This window comes from Ctenocephalides felis, unplaced genomic scaffold (genome assembly GCF_003426905.1).
Source record: "Ctenocephalides felis isolate EL2017-DRISC unplaced genomic scaffold, ASM342690v1 CF-g0.4_SCAFFOLD_02482, whole genome shotgun sequence".
In the NCBI taxonomy this organism is placed as follows: domain Eukaryota; kingdom Metazoa; phylum Arthropoda; class Insecta; order Siphonaptera; family Pulicidae; genus Ctenocephalides; species Ctenocephalides felis.
In genome coordinates, this window is record NW_020538636.1 from 15,301 (window position 1) to 37,949 (window position 22,649).

Here is a 22,649-nt window from a genome sequence, read left to right on the forward strand (position 1 = left end):
GCTCAATAAATCACTTATTATCATGGTAAATAAGTCGATAATAAGCACCATGGCAGCAGACAGGGAGCAAACAATTTGGCAACCGCCACATACACTCAACCGCTAACTCACCAGCGAAGGGCCACATACAATCAACCGCTAACTCACCAGCGAGGGGCCACATACAATCAACCGCTAACTCACCAACGAAGGGCCACATACACTCAACCGCTAACTCACCAGCGAAGGGCCACATACACTCAACCGCTAACTCACCAGCGAAGTGTCAAATATACTCAGCCGCTAACTCACCAGCGAAGGGCCACATCTACTCAACCGCTAACTCACCAGCGAAGGGCTACGTAAGCAATCAACAAACTCAACAAGCCAACACGGCAATTTATCACACAATCTCAACCAAAAGAAATTTACAAGGAAGTTCAAGAATGGCAGTCAGAGATGCGAAACAATCTTTTTCATTAGGGCGGAGTGATGTAGCGGGTTGCCAACACGCATAGCGGCTTGTCAACACGCATCACATGTCTCTGGACAGATTGGCCCATATAGTGACAGCACTGAGAAAAACAAAAGGAAATTCAAGTGTCAGATCGGACACGGCTTTTGTTTCTCCCTAGTCGAATTTGCCTAAAATGTATGATTCTTAAAACCTTTCTTTTCAATTATCAATAAGAAAATACCAATAACGTTTTATTAACGATCAGTATGACAACACATAGTGTCGTGGATATTAATCATATATAAAATAAACGAAATATAAATAATATTTTATGAAATTTATTATGACTACAATTGGTATTAATATGGACTAAGCCTCCATATTTTGGTGACCCCGAGAGTGAACAAGTAACACACATTTCGCAAGAAGGTAAGAAGATCAAGTCATTTTTAGAAGTAACAAAATAAATTCAAGTCTCAAGAATTATTAAGAAAAGAATTTTTAAAATATAAATAATTATTATAAATGGCTCACAACTTCCATAATTCGAAGAGCATTCTAAGCATACAACTGAGACTCCGACCACGCACTTCAAGATCAACAACAACACGTGCTCAATAAATCACTTATTATCATGGTAAATAAGTCGATAATAAGCACCATGGCAGCAGACAGGGAGCAAACAATTTGGCAACCGCCACATACACTCAACCGCTAACTCACCAGCGAAGGGCCACATACAATCAACCGCTAACTCACCAGCGAGGGGCCACATACAATCAACCGCTAACTCACCAACGAAGGGCCACATACACTCAACCGCTAACTCACCAGCGAAGGGCCACATACACTCAACCGCTAACTCACCAGCGAAGTGTCAAATATACTCAGCCGCTAACTCACCAGCGAAGGGCCACATCTACTCAACCGCTAACTCACCAGCGAAGGGCTACGTAAGCAATCAACAAACTCAACAAGCCAACACGGCAATTTATCACACAATCTCAACCAAAAGAAATTTACAAGGAAGTTCAAGAATGGCAGTCAGAGATGCGAAACAATCTTTTTCATTAGGGCGGAGTGATGTAGCGGGTTGCCAACACGCATAGCGGCTTGTCAACACGCATCACATGTCTCTGGACAGATTGGCCCATATAGTGACAGCACTGAGAAAAACAAAAGGAAATTCAAGTGTCAGATCGGACACGGCTTTTGTTTCTCCCTAGTCGAATTTGCCTAAAATGTATGATTCTTAAAACCTTTCTTTTCAATTATCAATAAGAAAATACCAATAACGTTTTATTAACGATCAGTATGACAACACATAGTGTCGTGGATATTAATCATATATAAAATAAACGAAATATAAATAATATTTTATGAAATTTATTATGACTACAATTGGTATTAATATGGACTAAGCCTCCATATATATATATATATATATATATATATATATCTAGATATATAATACATCATATCAGTATATGTACATAATATATTATATAGATATATATAATATATTATAACAATCTAGATATATAATACATCATATCAGTAGTATATTATATCTATCTAGATATAATATATAAATTAATTTTACCAATAATAATAGATTAGAATATATCATTTATTTATGCGTTTTTCTATAAATTATATTACCGCTATTTAATTGTTTCACATTGGTCAATGCCGTTTTCCGAAAGACAAAAGTCATTAGTGTATATTACTCGACGTACATACACAATCCAAATGTTAACATCCACTAATGGCAGCCATATTGGAAACAAATATCATTTTGACGTCGTCTACCGTTTGGTAGTGTTGATTTTTATTAAGAATTTTTTACGTTTAATGTTACTTTGATATCAGTTTTTACACATTAAGTAATATTGTGACTCAAATTACTAGAATTTTAGTGCAGTGACAGTTCTGTGATAGTTTGAGGCAAATATTGTGCCACTGTTATTGCGGGACCTTGAAGTCTACAAGTGAATTTTTCTTTTGTTTGGATATAATATATTATGCCATTCTTGTCAGGAGGTAGGATAACATTGCAATAATGCATCTATATAGATTTACCGAATGCATGTTTTATTGCGTGTCAATTTTTGCGGTAAAGTTAGGTTAGCTATATCTGTTTCTGTCAACCTTCAAAACAAGCTTTTGGAGGGGACCGATATGTTTATTCGACTGTTCACAGTGCCTCTGATACATTACGACACATTGCGACATATCATAAATTTATTATAAATTAGCTTTAAATATCAGTTTAGAGATGTCTCATTTGTAAATTAGAACTAAATTATGTCAATTGTAACCTCATCTCAACTTTCGTGTAACCATTTATGTTTTACATATTATTGGCTTAATTAATTTGTCAGGGAGCTCAATTTATTAAGCAGATTCACGAAAATGCAACTAGAGTTGCTTTTACCAAGCAAAAAAAATTAAATTAAAGTACTTACATTTGACGTTTCTAAAGTTATAGAACTCGCACTTGCTATTTAAAAATAACATAAATTTCTGGATGCAGATATAAAAACAGAGCACTATACTATGTACAGCCTCATTCATCATTGTAAGATGATTGTAATTAGTTCTTTTCTTCAATTTTTTTTTTTCATAAAGATTTTTTTTGAAAAAGTCAAAACTAACATTGTCAAATGATGTGACATATTCACTCTTTATACTAATAAATCAATTAAAAATATTTTTACATTTATGATCTTTTATTTTTTATAAAACACACTTACCACTTTAAGATTTATTATACTTTCTTGTTCTCTGATTCTTTAAGATTTTTTTAATAAAGAGTAAATTATTAAAATAATTATTTGTGCAAACTAGTGGCACCATTATATAGAAACCCTCAATCCTAAATGAGCAGTTTATTTTATTTACAAATTGTAAAAGATGTTTCTAATTAATAATCATTAAATATGTTAATCTATAATTGAGCCTTTCGTTTAAATTGTACCCTTCTTTTACTCATTTATATAAAAAAGTTAATTCAATTAAATTGCACATATATCATTCTATCTATTTTATGGCAAATCTATTGATTATGGATATATTTTTGATAAGTAACATGCATTATGTTAATAACTAGAAACTCACATTAATTGTCGATTTATGTACTCTTTGTTAATTTAATAAAACTGTACTTGATATTTTGTAAAAAAATTATCTCTAAAAGAAATCAAATCCGTAGCTTTTAATATATAATTCAAACTGAATTCTTCTATTATCTCGTTACCATAAAACAAAAAATGCTGCAAGCATTAAATAAGTTGAAAAAGTTTGCACAAAATTATGGGAACATTCAAATTATTTATATTTCAATCAAACAGCTACTATAGCTGTGAACATTTTATTTTTATGAAAAACTTTGATTTGCATTACATCTTGTAATGCGATATGTAAGATTATAACATTTCATTATGTTTCTATTTTATTAATATTGCCCTTGAACATATTGTCATTTTTTAACATTGTTGTAAACATTTTACGTTATTACAAATATATAATAGCAATATAATATTGCTTTGAAATTAAAATAGTAATTTAATATCTCTACAGCCGCTTATAATTTGAAATTTAAACTAGTGGGGTATATGGCATCGTGCCTTAAGGCAAATTGCTGGAACTTCCCGTACCGTAACAAAATGTTCGAGGAATACTGAATGTTTTCAAATAGATTTTTATAAATATTGTAACATTGGCTAATATTTATAAGAATTATACAAACTGAATTGCAAAGTTGAAAATATTTGTTTAAAGTATATTAGAACTTTAGTCAGAATTAAAAATAAAATCTGAGTTATTTGCGATATACAAAAAAAAAAAAAATGATACATTTTTTTTCCAAAATCAATTATTTTGTTAAAACAAGCTGAAAGTTCTTTGAATCATTTAAATTGGACGCTTAGTTCTCTCAAAAACTGCCATTTTTCGCACATTTAGCTCTGTATCTTCGAAAGGACTGGGCCTGTCATTGCCAAAAACTAATAATCACTTCTCCCAATCATTACTAATTGAATGTTTTTTAGATCATTCAAATCGGATGCTCCGTTCACTCAAAAACTCGATTTCTATTTTCTGCATTCTTTGCTTCGTATCCCCGAAACGGCTGGACCTGCCTTCGCCAAAAACTGATCAGCTCTTCTCCCTATCGATAGGACTTGAATGTTTTTTGAACCATTCAAATCGGTTGATCCGTGCGCCCGAAAACGTGACTGGAAATTTGTATCCATACATACATACACACACACACACACACACTCCATTTTTTCTGAGGTATGCCAAAACGTTCAGAAACCTTCAAAACGTCGAGAAATGTAAAAAATTTTCAATTTCGATTTTCGGCCCATTACAATAACTTACCCTACGGGAAGTTAATATATGGTAAATGAATAAACTATTAATAGTAATATAGTTTATATATTTGTCGTAAAATCCTTTATGCAATTTTGTATTTAAGAACGAATAATAACTTTTTGAATAACCTTATTACATAGTGTTTTCAGGACTTTTACGAGTTAGGTGTTTTCTAATTATAAGAATCCAATATAATTCGAAAAAGTATTTCATGAAAATATATTTTATTATAATTTAAATAGTTTTTCGTATTATGAATTTTCTTGTAGTAAGGCTTTCCAATAGGTTATTAACAAATAGCTGCTTTTTATTTGACCACGTGGTTACTTGGTACCTAGTATATCATCCGATGGAAAGTTATCTGTTTACCTAAGGGGCAATGAAGTATTAAACTTCTTAACATTTTGAAGATTTTGTAAAATGGTTCTTTAAAGTGTATCATCTGGTAATCTCTTTGACCACCGGTAAGATGTCAGCGCCTGCCATTATCGGTCTGCACTCGAGTTTTCCGGCAGGTTAAATCCAGGTAGTGGCGCTCTCTTCCAATGCTCCGTCCGCGGTAAGCGCTCAAGCTCAGAGCACACCGGACGCTTACCGCTTAGGTAATGACCTTCGTTTCGTGACGTACTCGACCGCCACTCGCTCTGTCGGAAACCGACGAGTGCTTCATGCCGAGCGCACACGAATGGATCCGGGTCAAAGCCGAACTCGTGCCTCAATCAGCGGAGATACAGCGGCTCTCAACGTTTTGCAAATAAAATCAACAAAAAATGATAGTTAAGAAATTCATATTTCATGAAAGTATATCCATTTTTAAAATTTGACAATGGTCAGAAGATTTTGTATTTTTAACTTCCCGAAGGAGAAGTTTATGTTTTCATAAAAAAATCCGATTCGCTAATTTTATGTTTTCTCGACGTTTCAAGCCATTCTGAATTGAATGAGACCAAATTTGGAAAAAGTATGTGTGTGTATGAACAGATTTTTTGCCGTAAATCGACGTTTTCTCGAAAACGGCTGGACCGATTCCAAAAATTTAAAAGCCATTCGATGTATCTCGATGAGGACTATCGTTTGTTAGTTTTGTGCGACGATCGGCCGAGACGTTTCTTTATAAATAGCAGAAAAGTGAAAAAAATTCGTCCACGTTTTAGCCCGCAATTCTGAATCGATTTTGAAAATTCAAAAACCGTTCGAAAGATATTGGTTGGGAATCGTCCTGATTAGTTTTTGGTGAAGATGTAATAAAGTGTTAAAAAAAAATTTTCGACGATTTTCATTTTTTTTTTATGGTAGATACCATAGTCTTCTAGATTATACTAAAATATTACGGCTCTACGACAACTAGTTTAACTTTTAAAATTAGTCAAAGTTTGCAAAAATTGGTATCGTTTTTTTGGCATTTGTCAAAATTAGATTTTTCATCGACATTTTCTCAAAAACGCCTGAACCGATTTCAGAAATTTAAATGCCATTTGATGTATCTCGATGAGGACTATCGTTTGTCAGTTTGGTGCGACGATCTGCCAAGCCGTTTCTTTATATTTAAAAAAAAGTGTTAAACTTTTCGTCCACATTTAAGCTCATTCTTTCGAATCGATTTTAAAAAATCAAAAACTGTCCGAAAGATATTAGTTGGGATTGATGCTGATTAGTTTTAGGTGAAAATCTACCAAGCCGTTTTCTTGTAATTAACTCTTGAAAAATAAATTTAAGCACATTTTTATTGAACATTTTTTAGCGTATATCATGCTCTTATAGGACTTACTGCAATATTACGGCCTTACGACAAGTAGTTAAATTTTAAAAATTCATCAAAGTTTGAGAAAATGAGTAGTTTTTCTGACGTTAGCTAAAATGAAAATTAGACGATTTACTTGGTATAACGATAGAGTACTTGATCTTAATGAACATACTAAACCATTAAAGTCCTACGGAAACTGGTTCAATTATAAAAATTATTAATTTGTGAAAATTTGCTTTAAGAGATTACTTCGAGTTAACGTATTCGTTCGTTAATTATGTGTAATAAATCCACTCGAAATACTTTTAATCACTCATAAATTAATCTATTTCTTATTGATTAAGTCGATTATTTACAGGTAGTTTATGTAACTTGCCTCAAGGCTAAATACAACTAGTTAATGATATTTTTTCTACAGTTTTACTTGTTGTCCATTTCAGGACAGGTGTAAAAACTACTGAACGTTGTGCTCTAAAAAGTTATAAAAAACAGTTGTTTTTGGAAAAATATGTTCCCTTTTTTAGGCACCAACTTGGACCAGCTCAATGATATCTAGTCTTTCAAAATTCATATATATATATAACAAATATGATTTCCAATCATATTCAATAATTTCTATTCATAATCTCTAATTATTACGAATATTTGAAATATGATAGTTTATTCTTACAGTTGTCAAGAAATCGACATATTTCCATTTTAGCTTATTATATTGTATGCTAAATCAGATTGCAAAGTAATTCGATTAGTAACTAATTCTTTTTATATAGTGTAATATGTACAAGTTCCCACATTGCCTATGTTTGCTATATTAATTGTTATGGTTGACATCCCACCGCTGCCACCATGTAATGCTGGTACCCAAACTGCTACCAAATAATGTTGTGCCACCGATGATGCCAACAATATGTAGGTTGTTTCTGCTGCTAACAAAGCTGTTACCAATCTGCGTAGTTTGTATTCTGACCATCATAGAGGCTTATTATGTTATTTATAATTATTGCGAACATACCCCTTGCAAAGTATATAGGTAATAATTACGAAATTTGATAATTTATTCTTACAATAGTCAAAAAATCGGAATATCTTTATTTTAGCTGATTGTATTTTGTTCTAACACAGTTTGCATAGTAATTCGATTAATAACTAATTGCTGTCATATAGTATAATATGTTCAAGATTGCCCATGTTGGCCAAAAAAATGTATAATATGTACAAGTTCCCAGATTGACTGCATTCAAGCATTCTCTGTTTGCTTGTTGCCAATTTGAGGATTTTTATTCCTTACGTGTATGGTATCGTTTCTTTTGTTTATCTTACATTTATTTATCATGTTTAAGTGTTTATTTTATTGATTTGAACAGCAATCAGAACTGAGTCAGTAAGCTGTTGGGCTACAGATGGCAATCCAAATAGTTGTCTATCTTTGTGTGATAAATTTTATTAATACAATTTCTGCAATAGGGCGAATATTTTATTGATGCAATAATACCGGGTGAGGGCTATTTTCACTTGGAAATATGTATATTTTTAAGTGAAAACCGATGTCCTACTGCTTGTCATCAGACTCCTCGAAGCAGGATCGAATTCGGTTTCTCTGATTCAGGTCCAGTCGCCTCAAACACTTACAAACGAGTGAAACCTACATTTATATTTTTTTTTCAAGTTTGAGCCGAAAAATCTTTTTGTATCTCTGCTTTATCTTTGAGCGTGAGCTATGTTTATTCTTCGCGCACAGACTGAAACTACTCTGCCTTTTTATGATAGCAATATGACTACATTTCTTCTTCTGTTTTATACGTAATTGTTCTTTATTATTATTATATTACGGCTAGAGAGACACAATACACGCACACGAGCTTTTCGCAATTGTTATTACAAGTCTCTCAATGCGACGTCCTTATATAACCAAGTTGAGTGGTCTTACAGTTTGCTAAAACTTGCATATGATTCATTACAATCGAAACTGTTATTTGCATAAAATTTCAATATCGTGATTATTGTTTATCATGATTTATCTAATTGTTATGTGCTTAAAATTTTCAATTTTATCATATAGAATCTTCAACTTTTTTTAAATTTTAGCTTTAACTATCTGAATAATCAATCATTATTTATTTAATTTATTTTAATCAAACAGTCGTTTATCCATGAATTTGATAAAACTGCTCTTACAATAACTAAGATATCTACACTAATTCATTGAAAATTGCGCTTTATGAATCATACATTTAAAATTCGTTATTTAGTCTTGCATTCCCTCATTGTAGTTTATTCTTCATGCGATCGATACTGCTCGTATGCTCTAATTTCATTTCGAAATAGTTTGTATTTTATACTTGTATTTTGAGAATAGCATGGTTCATAATCATTTATAAAATAATTTCATTTTCAAAAGTAAAAAAAAAATAAGTAGAGTGATTTGTTTATAATAGATACTCTTACTGATTGCTACCACTGTAGGTAGAGTGATTTTTTTTATAATAGATACTCTTATTGATTACTACTCTAATTAATTTCTAACTGATTTGATTTCTAAGATTCACCTAGAAGAGTGAGAGAACTGTGAAAATGCCAAGCAGTGTAAGAAATCTTATCATTTTATACTTTTGCAAAAGTTTTTTTGATAGAAGTAATTATGATAAATGCATTAATCCCAACATTTAGTAACCGCAAGAAATAGAAAATGAACATTTTTGCATATCTATCCGTTTCAGAGGTTTCTGTACATTTTGGCATACCTTAGGAAAAATTGATGTATGTATGTGTGTGCGTTGTTTGAATACAATTTTTGTCCACATATCTGGAGCACGGATTCAAAAAACATTCGATTCGTATTGACGACTGATTAGTTTTTAGCAAAGGCAGATCCAACCTTTACGGAGGAATGGAACAAAAAGCGCCAGAACAACCAGATTTTGAGAGAAAGGTACATCCGATTAGAATGATTCAAAAAACATTCGATTTGTATTGGTTACATTTTTGCGAAAGGTGGTTCAAGTGTTGGAGTTATGAAGCAAAAACTGCAAACAAAAGTAGTTCTTGATAGTACGGCGCATCCGATTAGAGTGATTTAGAAAGCATTGATTCATTTTTATTGGTGATTGATTATTTTTATTTTGCAAATGTTTAATTACTGTACGAGAACTTCAACAATTTGATTTGTTGCCAGTTTGATACTCAATTAATATCTTCAGTGAATCCTAATTTGAGTATAGACTCTTCTTTATAAAGGGTTTTTTCGTTTACTTAAGGGGGTATTATAGTGTAGAGCGATGAATTTTAGGTCATTTTTAGTGTCGTAAAAGAAAGCAATGAATGTCTTTATTTACTATCCATTTTTTTACCACTTGTTTATTAATATTATTAAAATACAAAACAAAAATTAAAAAATAAAAAAGTTGAAAATTGTAAAAGCTGGCTGCTGATGAAGTGGGTGGTCTCAAAAAATTGGCACCTCAGTCTTGACATGATTTCAGCCCTCCTAGCTATCGGAAATGCAAAAAATAAAAAGATTATTAATCTACAATGATGTCGCAATCGGCTGAACTAGCGATGAGTAAAAAAATTTTTTTTTCACAAATTGGCGACTGTTTGAAAAAAAAAAGGTTTTTTTTACTGTTTTTTTGAGTTCCTCGATTTTTTTAAAAATAGTAAAAAATAGGAATTTTGGGATGATTCTAGTTCAGACTGTAGATAGATCTATAAACAAGACTCTCTGAAAATTTCAAATAAATTGGTCGAGTAGAACTCCAGAAATCGTGACAAGAGTACTGAAAAACTATGTTCTGAGAAAAACGCTTTTAAAGTTTTGCGTGAAGCCAAACCAGTATGGAGACCGAGTCAGTAAAATGCCTATATCTCCGAAAATAATTCAAATTTTCAAAAACCTTCTCGTGCCCATATTCTTAGATAGTTGAACTCTGAAAATATGAAATAAAAAAAATCGATTGTTTTGAATTTATACACTAGAATACCCCCTTAACATTTATTTAAATAATTTACGCATTTTGTTGCTATTTGAGAGTCTGTGACAGATTCTCATTTGTAGGCAGGAAAGCAGGCATGCGGCGGGCCACATTTGCTTCTTGTATTGCATGGTGTGGGGAAGTAATCACAGTTGTTTCACAGACATTACACACTAGCACAGTGATCTCACATTATAGCTGAGTTCACATTATGATCATTGAATTAGTTTATTTCTAAGATTAATGAAACAGAATTCAATATTTTCTGACGCAGTTTTACTTTACATTGGAATAGATTTGAAAATGCTTTCTATGATTTTTGTTATTTTATATCTGAATTCTACGATAAAAGGATTAAGTTTGTCTAATTAGGTTTCATTCCAGTGATATTATATGAAGTAAAATTATGCAAATAAAGGTTACAATGGTAATTCATGATTAACTTCTCGAGGGTGAAGTTGGTTTTCGCGAAAAAAAAACGATTTGATAGTTTTATGTTTTCTTGGCGTTTCAAGTCATTCTGAACCGAATGAGACCAAATTTGGAAAAAGTATGCCAATAGCCGATTTTTGAATTTTCGTCCACGTTTTCTCGAAAACAGCCAGATCGATCTAAAAAATTTAAAAGCCTTTCGATAGTTTTTGATGAGGACTATCATTGGTCAGTTTTTCATGGCTATTGGCTGAGCCGTTTTTTTGTAATTGCAAAATGTCTCATAATTTTCGTCCATAATTCTGAATCGATCGTAAAAATTCAAAAAACTGTTTGAAATATATTATTTGGGAATCGTGTTGATTTATTTTTGGTAAAGATCGGCCAGGTCGTTTTTTCCTAATTAAATGATTTTGATGAAACTTTGTATGACGATAGATTTCATTCTCTGAATAGTATGTTATATACTGAAATATTATATTATTAGTGAAATATTATAGGCCTATGAATGATAAGCGATTGAATTATAAAAATTCACCACAGTTGGGAATTGCGCCCCGCGCTTAAAGGGGTATTCTAGTGTAGAAATTAAAAAAAGCGATTTTTTTATCTCATATTTTCAAAGTTTAACTGTCTAAGAATATGGGTACGAGACGGTTTTTGAAAATTTGAATTATTTTCGGAGATATAGGCATTTTACTGATTCGGTCTTCATACTAGTTTGGCTTCACGCAAAACTTAAAATGCGTTTTTCTCAGAGCAGTCTTTTTCAGTACTGTTGACACGATTTCTCGAGTTTTAATCGACTGATTCACTTGAAATGTTCAGAGAGTCTTGTTTATAGACATATCTATAGCCCGAACTAGGATTATCCCCAAATTCCAATTTTTACTATTTTTAAAAAATTCGAGAAACTCAAAAAATAGTAAAAAAAAACAATTTTTTTTCAAACAGTCGCCAATTTGTAAAAAAAAATTTTTTTACTCATCGCTAGTTCGGGCGATTGCGACATCATTGTAGATTAATAATCTTTTTATTTTTTTCATTTCCGATGGCTAGGAGGGCTGAAATCATGTCAAGACTGAAGTGCCAATTTTTTGAGACCACCCACTTCATCAGCTGTCTATTTTTATAATTTTCAACTTTTTAATTTTTTAACTTTTGTTTTCTATTTTAATAATATTAATAAACAAGTGGTAAAAAATGGATAGTAAAAACATTCATTGCTTTCTTTTACGACACTTTAAAAATGACCGAAAATTCATAGCTCTACACTAGAATACCCCCTTAAGCTTTTCTAATCAGAATCTATGCCATTGTGCATATGTAGGTTCTGTAACTCTGAAGGTATCTACTGATTGCAGTTGGCGTCCACATTTAAATAAAATGAATGAAATTGAATGATATTATTTGGAAATCACATTTTAAAATTTTTAATGAAAGCGAAAATTTTATTTTCGAAACAAACAGTTGTTGAACATTTTATCTAAATAGCTGAACCTCAATTCGTATTGATTAAGTTGATTATGAATACATATCGTGAAATTAGTCTAACTTGCGTTAAGGCAAAATGTTACTTACAACTAGATTATTTGAAGAAATGAAATTGGTTTAACAAATGTACCAGGTTGATCATCTCAATGCATTTTGATAATGCAATTTTTTATATGATGAATGTGTAAAAGCTTTCGACGCGAACCTAGCCTTCGAGCTTTGCTGCGCTATCGCACATAACGCAACTCCGCGGTCCGACGTCAGCGTCACACATTTTGGAATGAATCAGTCCAACGTCGACCGTCAAACGTGTCAGGTCGACCATCAGAACGTAGACATGAAGTTCTATGTCGTGCCGGTCTATGGCGCCAAAATCGAATCAATTTAACATTTCACGAACAATTGTTATTTTTTAAAAATACACGAAATATTTTTGCAAATTAAATTCTATAAAACAAAAAACTGTTCGAGTACGATAAAGTGTTTGAGTTTCATTCATCATCTCTATGTGCTGTGTGCATTGTGCAAGAGTTTTGTTACGCATTTTCTTATTATTATGTATGTGCATGTGATATTCTTTGTAGTGTTGTGACTTGTGATTATTGTTTCAAGAATTTATATTATAAAGAAACGTTGTTTTTGTGGGATTATAGGCACGTAGCTGCGGTACACCTGTTGGAAGTATCACAAAGGTAATTTTAAATCAGGTGTGACGCGATGTTGAGTTTGAGAAATATTGTATATAGAAATAGCGTACACACAAGGTGCCCGTGTATAGCAGGTTGCCAATACATAAACAGATGCTTGTAGAGAAAGAAAACACTTCTCGAAAGACAAACAACATTCGCTAGATACTTGAAAATAAACAGTATAAATAAAGCGAAAAATGTGTATAACGTGTTTTTTAAGTGTTCGAAGCAATGCTTCCAAGGTGAATTAGATATCAGAACATAGAGATTGTACAGTTATTAATTTAGGGTAGCAATCAAATGATCTAAATAAATATAACCTTTCAGTTAGACGAATAATCAGTAAAATACCTAATTAAATTAAAAAGTTGAGTTCCTAAACTTTCGTTATGATACAGAAATTATTTAAAATCGGCAAAGAACATGCTTCTAATGTTATACAACATTTTTAAACTGATATTCGAAAGCAACGTCATACCTTATTTCACTTTCTACAATGTACTTTTATAAAGTCTAAATGTGCGCATATCATTTACAAAATATTCAATAAACCATTGGATAAAATGCTAACTTTGTATATATTTTGTAATCTTGAAATCAAACTGTAATTATGTGTTCGTATAATGTTCGTATAAAGTTTGTGGTGTTCTATGTGATGTGCTGTGTTGATATTAGATTTTTTTAATTATCAAAATATGTATCATCAATATAAATATTGTTCAAAGAAAGCATCTCATTTGTATCATTCGTTTATGTGTAGAGCACATAATCTATGTTTAGTTCACGAAATTGTCATTATTGTAATTTGTATACTCTATGTGTGAATTTATTTCATCTCGTATTAAAAATTCTATTATTCATCTCAAGTTAAAATAATTCATATTTTTATCTGAAAAATAGAATAGGAAAAATTAAGTTGTATTCATGGGCAGTCGTTGTTGATTTTGCTCATTAGATTTTGAAAATATTAACCATGTGGTGTAAGGGTGCATAGAGAGCATCTTTTTAATCATTCATCATTTAATTTGGTTATTTTATAAAAATAATAGCGAAAAATCTGCAGATTTATTTAAAATTAGGTTCCATATTCCAAATTTTCTTATCTATCTCATTTCTATATTGCCCTATTATCTATATCTTATACATTCCTAAACTGAACGAGATCGCATTTTGAACTTTGATAGAACTATTCAAACGTCCACAAAGAACATAAACGTGTTTAAAATTTTAATAAAGAATATTAGAGCGAGATCAAATTATTTTATGATAAAGATTTGAAGCACCTTCTTGCGGAAACTACTCTTACGAAAAATCAGGCTTCTGTATATGATTTTTAAATTCATTTAAAACAGCAAATATATTAACATTGATTACAGTTTTTGTTTTATATCATGAGTTTTCAACATTTATCTGATTAATCAGAACTCCTGCATTGCTTTCTACTTTCCAATGTTTCGTTATACATATGCTCATATTTTTCCAATTTTCATTTTTCTATGGGTTCTTTGATAAGGAATGCCATAATTCCGTAGTTTTTTATTTGGTATACATCAGTCACAACGTCATGTCACAAATACCGAGGAAAGCTTTCATATTTTATTTTTTTTAATAGCGATCAGAACTATGTTAGTCCTATAGCTTGTTGATTTGATAAATGAAAAACTAGCTTAAAAAAGTCCATAAAGGTCCCATTTCGCAGGATTACATAGGTAATAAACAGTATAAGTACGGGGATAATGTAATGGTAATACGAGATTCCCATGTCGATATGTATATTACTCTCGAGAGCAACTTACAAGAAAAAGTTTTTTTTTGAAATTTTATATCAATCGTGTGATTTGCGACATGTACTTTTGTGGTAGCAATATCATTTGTACAACGCAGTGGATCCCAAGATTATCAATCTTTATTGAGAAAATAGCAGTAATGAACTTTGATGATGTAATTCATATATTTCATATATCATTTTATATTGTACGTTTTGTACAGTGCATTTCTTTGTAATATTTTTACTTTTAATAGTTTATTTCTATTAAATTTTCGATCCGAATTTCAGTTCCGAAGTTGATCTCTAGAATTAGGGTAGAGCATTGCACAAAGATCCAGTTTGACTTTGAGCTATTATATTGTGAAAACCAGACTAATTATATCACAACAAATAACAGATATCAAGCAAACAATTCCACTATGTTCAGTAAAACTTCTAGTAATTTTATCATTGTAGAAGTATGTTGTTTTTTAAACAAAATTCACCTGTTGCTTTCTAACCCATAGGCGAGCTAAAATGGGACAGCCAGGGGACAAACAGATCCAAAGCCTTATTTTTAATTTTAAGGGATCTATGAAACAATAGCTAGATTATTAAACCAATGTAAGATATATGCTTTAAGGGTACATTTTTTATAGAGATACTCTGTATAACCTAGATCTGGTATTTTGTCAAAAATATTCATCAGCAGAGTTTAAATTTAATTTATCTCTTATAAAATTGCTTTTTCTAACTTTTTACTTTTTTATTTACAATTTTTTTCTGTTAACACCTTTTCCAGAGTAAAGATTCAGCTTGCTATTTCTACCCCACCTATGTGTAAGCTTTTATAGAGGTTATATAAAAAACTGTTGAATCGAACTTATAACTAGTGGGGGTGTATGGCATTGTGCCTTAAGGCAAATTGCTGGAACTTCCCGTACCGTAACGGAATGTTCGAGGAATACTGAATGTTTTCAAATAGATTATGATTAATATTGTAACATTGTCTAATATTTATAAGAATTATATAAACTGAATTGCAAAGTTGAAATTATTTGTTTAAAGTATATTAGAATTATAGTCAGAATTAAAAATAAAATCTGAATTATTTTCGGTATATAAACAATATTTTTTTTTTTGAAAAAATTCTCCCAATCATTACTAATTGAATGTTTTTTAGATCATTCAAATCGGATGCTCCGTTCTCTCAAAAACTCGATTTCTATTTTCTGCACTCTTTGTTCTTTATCTCCGTAACTGCTGGACCTGCCTTTGCCAAAAACTAATCAGCTCATCTCCCTATCAATAGGAATCGAATGTTTGTTGAACCATTCAAATCGGTTGATCCGTGCGCTCGAAAACGTGACTGGAAATTTGTATCCATACATACATGCACACACACATAGATATTTTCTGAGATATGCCAAAATGTTCAGAAACCTTCAAAACGTCGAGAAATGTAAAAATTTTCAATTTCGATTTTCGGCCCATTACAATAACTTACCCTACGGGAAGTAATAAAAAACCTGTACTCAAAAATTATATTGAGGTCTCGTGCACTAAATAACAGTATTCACAAGCAAAAAAGAAAAAAAACTTTTGTTGTGGATTTTCAACCTTTGCAATTTATCTCCTGATAGCGTAGTTGAAAAAATAAAGGTGATGGCTGGTTATAATTATTTTTCCTGCTACTCAAATATTGTTAAAAAATTACTATCGTTACTGGTTTTTGAGATATCGTTGGTGCACCTTTTTACCTGCGGATCATTAAGCCCTGCTCTACCGTATAGATCGTAAAAAATTATTATTTTTAATATTTTAATATTATCCAATTAAGACATAAAACACATATTTATCAAAATGAAACTAATTATTTTTCTTACTATTCGAATGCGCTCAACGAGTTCAGATAATTTACCGCATGTAACATCTTTTATGCTGTTATGTGTGCCATTGCCGTTGGTATTTCGCTGCAGGTCTTACTGACTGCATCACTGACCAGTACCGTTAATATTTTGCTTTATTCTACCTCCTCCAACAAACAAGAGTTAAATGTGTAGGTACACTTGCCATGATGATTTTTTACTAAAATGATATCATGCTCAAAATTTTTTATTGGAATGAATATTAAAAGTAAAAAAATGAATCTGGTGTGTATTAACTAGCTCAGATGAGAAAGTACATTGGATGAGAATAAGTTTTGCTTTTATTCTGCGCTATTTTTTGTCATAATTAATATATCTAATTAACTTAATTAAACTAGTAATAATGATGGGATAAAACCTGAAATTTAGGCGAAGAGATTGTAAAGATATTCTACTTGGTTCAACTGAATGCACAATTTATATGAGGTCGATGGGTAATTATATTTATTACCATATTTTTGTTAGTTTAGTTGGTAGTGGTATAGGAAAAATTATTTTAGTTTACCTATTATTTCTAATATTAAACTAAATTTTTGGACATGAGCCTGTGATGTAGAGACTAAATTAACCGTTTAAAAAGGAGACATTTCTTGATGAACGAAATTTAGTTGTCGAAAGACATCACAGACGCTTAAAAAATATTCTAACAATTCTCCTGCCAAACTGTCTCCAAATGTCAATTGGGCGAACAACTCGTTTACTTTTCTAAATCATTTGACCCAAAAATAGATATGTCATTAGCGTAACGACAATCACCTAGTATTTTTCATAGAATTAGAATATCGCTATATCATTGCAAAGTGATAATGTTCATAAAAAATCATATTGAATTTATTTATATGTTTGATCTCAATAATTTCAATATTTAGTATCATGACTGATAGTTAAAAAATGAACGGAAATTTTTACTTTAATCCGGTTAACAATTACACATTTTTAAATATAAGACTTTTTGAGTAACTTGTTCTATCTGTTGTATCTTCATCCAAAATATATTTTGTGTGCTTTAGAACCGTGTGATAGATGCCAAATACAAATTTTTCCTCATTAAGGAAGATTGTAGTTCATGCATGTACGTTTGTAATATTTATTTATATTATTACAAGAATTACATAAGTATACATGTAGTTCATCATCACATAAGGCATCAGATGTACCACTCAAGAAGTGTTAATACAACATTGCTGTCTAAAAATTGGAGCGATTCAAAAGGCAATATTTTTTTAACATTGTCACTGGATCATGGATTCTAAGAACATAGAGAATGTTATATATTTTTATTTAAAATTATTTTACTGTTTTTTATTGTCTGTGCACAGCACATAAAGAACTCTAGTATTTACATAACTTCATAAGGGAGTATTGAAGTTCACACATATGTGCTAGACTAATAAATTTGAACCGGTTGCACAAGTCTATTGTTACCATTTTGAGGATCACACGCAATCTGCCGGCTGCCTACTTAATACATTTTCTATGAACTTGCTAGTATTCATAATTATTATTCATCAATATTAAATTGCTCGCGAATATTTTCTTATTTAGATAACATTTCAAACAAAATCCAAGAGTAACCACCATCATCGCGTGTTTTATTTTAAGAGTCTTCTTTGAGATATATATTGTAATATATTATAATGTATTATAAGGTCTATGGATCTTTACGGATTTATATTAAAAATGGTTTTTGAGTGTTAATTTGCAGCCAATAGTCGAAATAAAAGAAACAATAAATAATGAACTATTTACTTATACGTTTCGACACGGTTGTGTGTCATCATTCAGCAGTTTTTTTTTTATATTTTTACAGTATCTAAAAGAATTTTTACAAAGTTTGATACTGTAAAAATATCAAAAAATTTGCTGATGATGAACGTATAAATAAATAGTTCATTATTTTTTGTTTCTTTTATTTCGACTATTGACTGCAAATTAACACTCAAAAATATGTCTCAACGTCGAACAAAAAAATCTAAATCTTATTAAAAATGGTTTATAATCATTCATTTTTCTTCCTAATTACCTTATTGTATACAATTTTGTTATCTAATTATATCGTTTTTTTATTTATCATTTATTTGGCCAATTAAATCAAACACAAAATTTGATAAATACTAACTCTTTTTAAAAAAATAGTTTGCATTAACTTCTTTGTAATCTTACAAAGCCATGAATAGATTGTGTTAGCTTGATTAACTCTAAACAATTATTAATAAATACTAATTTATTACCTCTTTTTTAAAAAATAGTTCGTATTAACCCTTTCCACTCGCGAATTCCGAGATTTATATGAATTTTTGCCGCCGTAGCGGCGGCATCCGAGTGGAGAGGTTTTTTTTTGTAATCTGACAAAGTCATGAGATATATTGTGTTGGCTTGATTAACTCTAGATAATTATTAATAAATAGACACTAATTTTCAATAATTACTAATTAACTTCCCGTAGGGCAAGTTATAGTAATCGCAAAAAAATCGAAAATGAAATTTTTTATATAAATTTATGTTTCAAAGCCTTCTGAACATTTTAGCATATCTTAGAAAAAATGGATGTATGTGTGTGTGTATGTGCGTGTATGTGTGTGTGTGCGGATACAAATTTTCGTCGACGATTTCGGGAACACGGATGAAGCGATTTAAATAATTCAAAAAACATTCGATTCGCATTGATAAGGAGACATGTTGATTAGTTTTTGGCGAAGGCAGGTCTAGCCGTTCCGAAGATATGGGGCAAAAAGTGCCAAAAACGGTAACACAGTTTTTAAGAGAACGGAGCGTCCGATTTGAATAATTCAAAAAACATTTTACTTGTATTAACAAGATGAAGAACTGATCAAATTTTCATGAAGGCAGGTCTAGTGGTTTCGGAGATCTAATAAAAAAAGTAAAAAAAAAGCCATTTGGCGGTCAAAAATGATCATTAGACATATGCACATCAAATTATCAGATATTTTATAGAGATTTTAATAATAAGTATAAATTTTGTTTACATTCCTATGGGTTCCGTACCAATGTTTATCCGTTAGACAGCGACGCGGCGCTTACGCGTTTTGATGTTTCATATCTATGCAGTTAAAGCAGTACGATTGCTTTGAAAAAAGTTAAGAATTACCAAAATAATTCAAAATAAATTTTTCTTCAAAAAGTGTTTTTCTTTTTTCAAAAAAAGTAAATTTTTGTTCAAAATTTATAGTTTCTCAAAAATCTAATTGTTTCAAGTAATTTTTTTTCAAAAAATGTTAATTTTTTTTTAAAAAAAATAATTTTTGGTACGGGAAGTTCCAGCAATTTGCCTTTAGGTACGATGCCACACGCCCCACTAGTTTATTACCCTTTTTTAATCTTACAATTCTCAATTCAAGTGTGAATTACAAAATAGTAGTTAAGGTAACGAAACTTTGTTCGTAGAGTATATATTGAGTCAATACACTGGAACTGGCATGTTTCTGGTGCGCTCCAGCCAGCTCCAGCTCCACGTGCGTCTGCATATCCATATATTACATACATTAAACATTTCTGCGTAGTTCTTGTTGTGTTGTGCTCGATCGGCGATCGCGCAACGTCGACCGTGTATGCCTTGCATATGTCCGCGAGCTGATGGCTTGAGTCAGGAGCCGAGCCGCTAGCGACGCGTCGTTCTAGGTTGTGTGCGCACGCGTTTGATGCGCCGTTGCCAGGTGTAGTCTACCATATCGCGATAGAGTCTTAATGGGTTTGGGAAGCGCTTTGTGACTCTAAACTTACGGATATTCAAATTTTAAGATTTTTTACACTTTTGTACTCTGAATTAAATACTCTGTCACTGCTGTGCTTGTAAAGTAATCATTTTGCAATGGTGTAAGATATTTCTACTCAACCATCAGAATTGAAAATATTTGAACTATTTTTCAGCACAATTTTTTTTTTTTTTGTATTTCAATAATTATTACATCTGCTAATTTATTAACATCAAGTAATATTGATAAATAGTAATATAAATTTAAATAAATAAAAGAGCAAAGGATAAAATTTACATGAAAATAATATCCGTAATATGATTTAATGTAAAATATAAGCAAATAATAATAAAAATAAAATTAATAAATAATATAAATAAAATTTCTGAATAATAAAATAATACTAGAAAAATAATAAAATATAACAAAATAACAATAATAGAAATAGTAAGATAATAATAATAATAATAATAATAATAATAAAAATAATATTAGTGATAATAATAACAATAATAATAACAATAATAATAATAATAATTTTTCAGCACAATTGATGAAATTAATGTGTGACAAATGTAAACACTATTGTCTATCCGTATTGACTATTAATATTATATTTTCTGATTTAGATGGCATCTCATGAGTTCATTTCTTCTTATATAATTATGTAGATGGAAATATATTTTTTATCCTGAAGTCAATTACAAAACATATTTTAATGTGTTAATTATTTGCACAATTGCTTTCCAATACGTAAATGTAGCAAGCATCAAACGCAAATGCAAAGTATTAACATCTTTTGTTCAATCATTGTAGATAATACAAAAAAAAGAAATTGATACCCTGTATGTTTTACAGAATATAATTTTAATCTGGAAACATTATAAATATATATTTTCAAATTTGATACCAGTTAATATATGAATTGATTTTTCATTTGATGGTTAATTATATCATAGAACTATAGTAAAATCTTAACTTTTTTATATGAGGTCAGTATTAAACTGATCTGCTGATGTATTTATCTGAGCAACCCATATCACTGTCATGACTACCCTTATTAACTTATTATTCCTTAATAACTAGTTATTAAGGAATTGCAAATCAAAGACAATGACAATTGAACTTACTGTTGTTTTTTATGTTTGTTGTTTATAATTAATATATATTTTACGAGTATGTGATTTTTTTTATATATATTTTTTTAACAGCAATCAGAACCTTAAGTCCTATGAGCTGTTGGGCTGAAACTTCTCCTCACTTCGTATTTTTTAGATGGTAACCCAATGGTCAATCCATCCATATTTGATGATATTTGTTACTAGAATTAATCTAATAGGGCTGACTTTTTTTATTGGTGCAGCAATGCCAGACAAGGGCTATTTTCACTTGGAAACATATTGCTATCTATATTTCCAAGTGAAAATCGTTGTCACTGCTGCCTGACAACAGGCTGCTCGAAGCGGGTATCGAACCCGGGACTTATGTGAAAAATTTATAAACCATTTTTCGTAAACCATTTTTCAATGGCAAAAGTTTCCAAAAAATGTATGTATGTATTTCGATTAACAGAAGTTTTAATTATATATAATTTTAAGACATTTTTCAATTTAATCTGATGTTTAATTTTATCATAGAACAATACTAAATTCTTATCTTTTTTGAAATGAGATTAATATTAAACTGAAGTGTATTTATCTAGACAACCCATATCAATATCGTGACTACCTATTTACTAATTGTTGAGGAATTATAAATCAAACTCGATACCAATTGAACTTAATGTTGTTTTTTATGTGCAGTATTGTTTTTAATTAATAGATTTCTTTTAGTCAGTGTTTGTGAAAAAATTATAAATATTTTTCATTCACTAGTTTCTGATGGCTATTATTTTCCTCTTGTTAGCAGTCTGCGCTTATAGCTTTGTATAAACAGTTTGCTGAATAATGTTAAATAAAAAAAAATTCAACTAGTAAAAATTACGAAAAAAATATCATAAGTTTCATTTAATTATAATTTGGACATTTTTCAATTTAACCTGATACAGCTATGATTTGTGAACATTACATAGATATTAATTTGGAAATATGAACAAACAACACTCTTTTTTGCACTAAT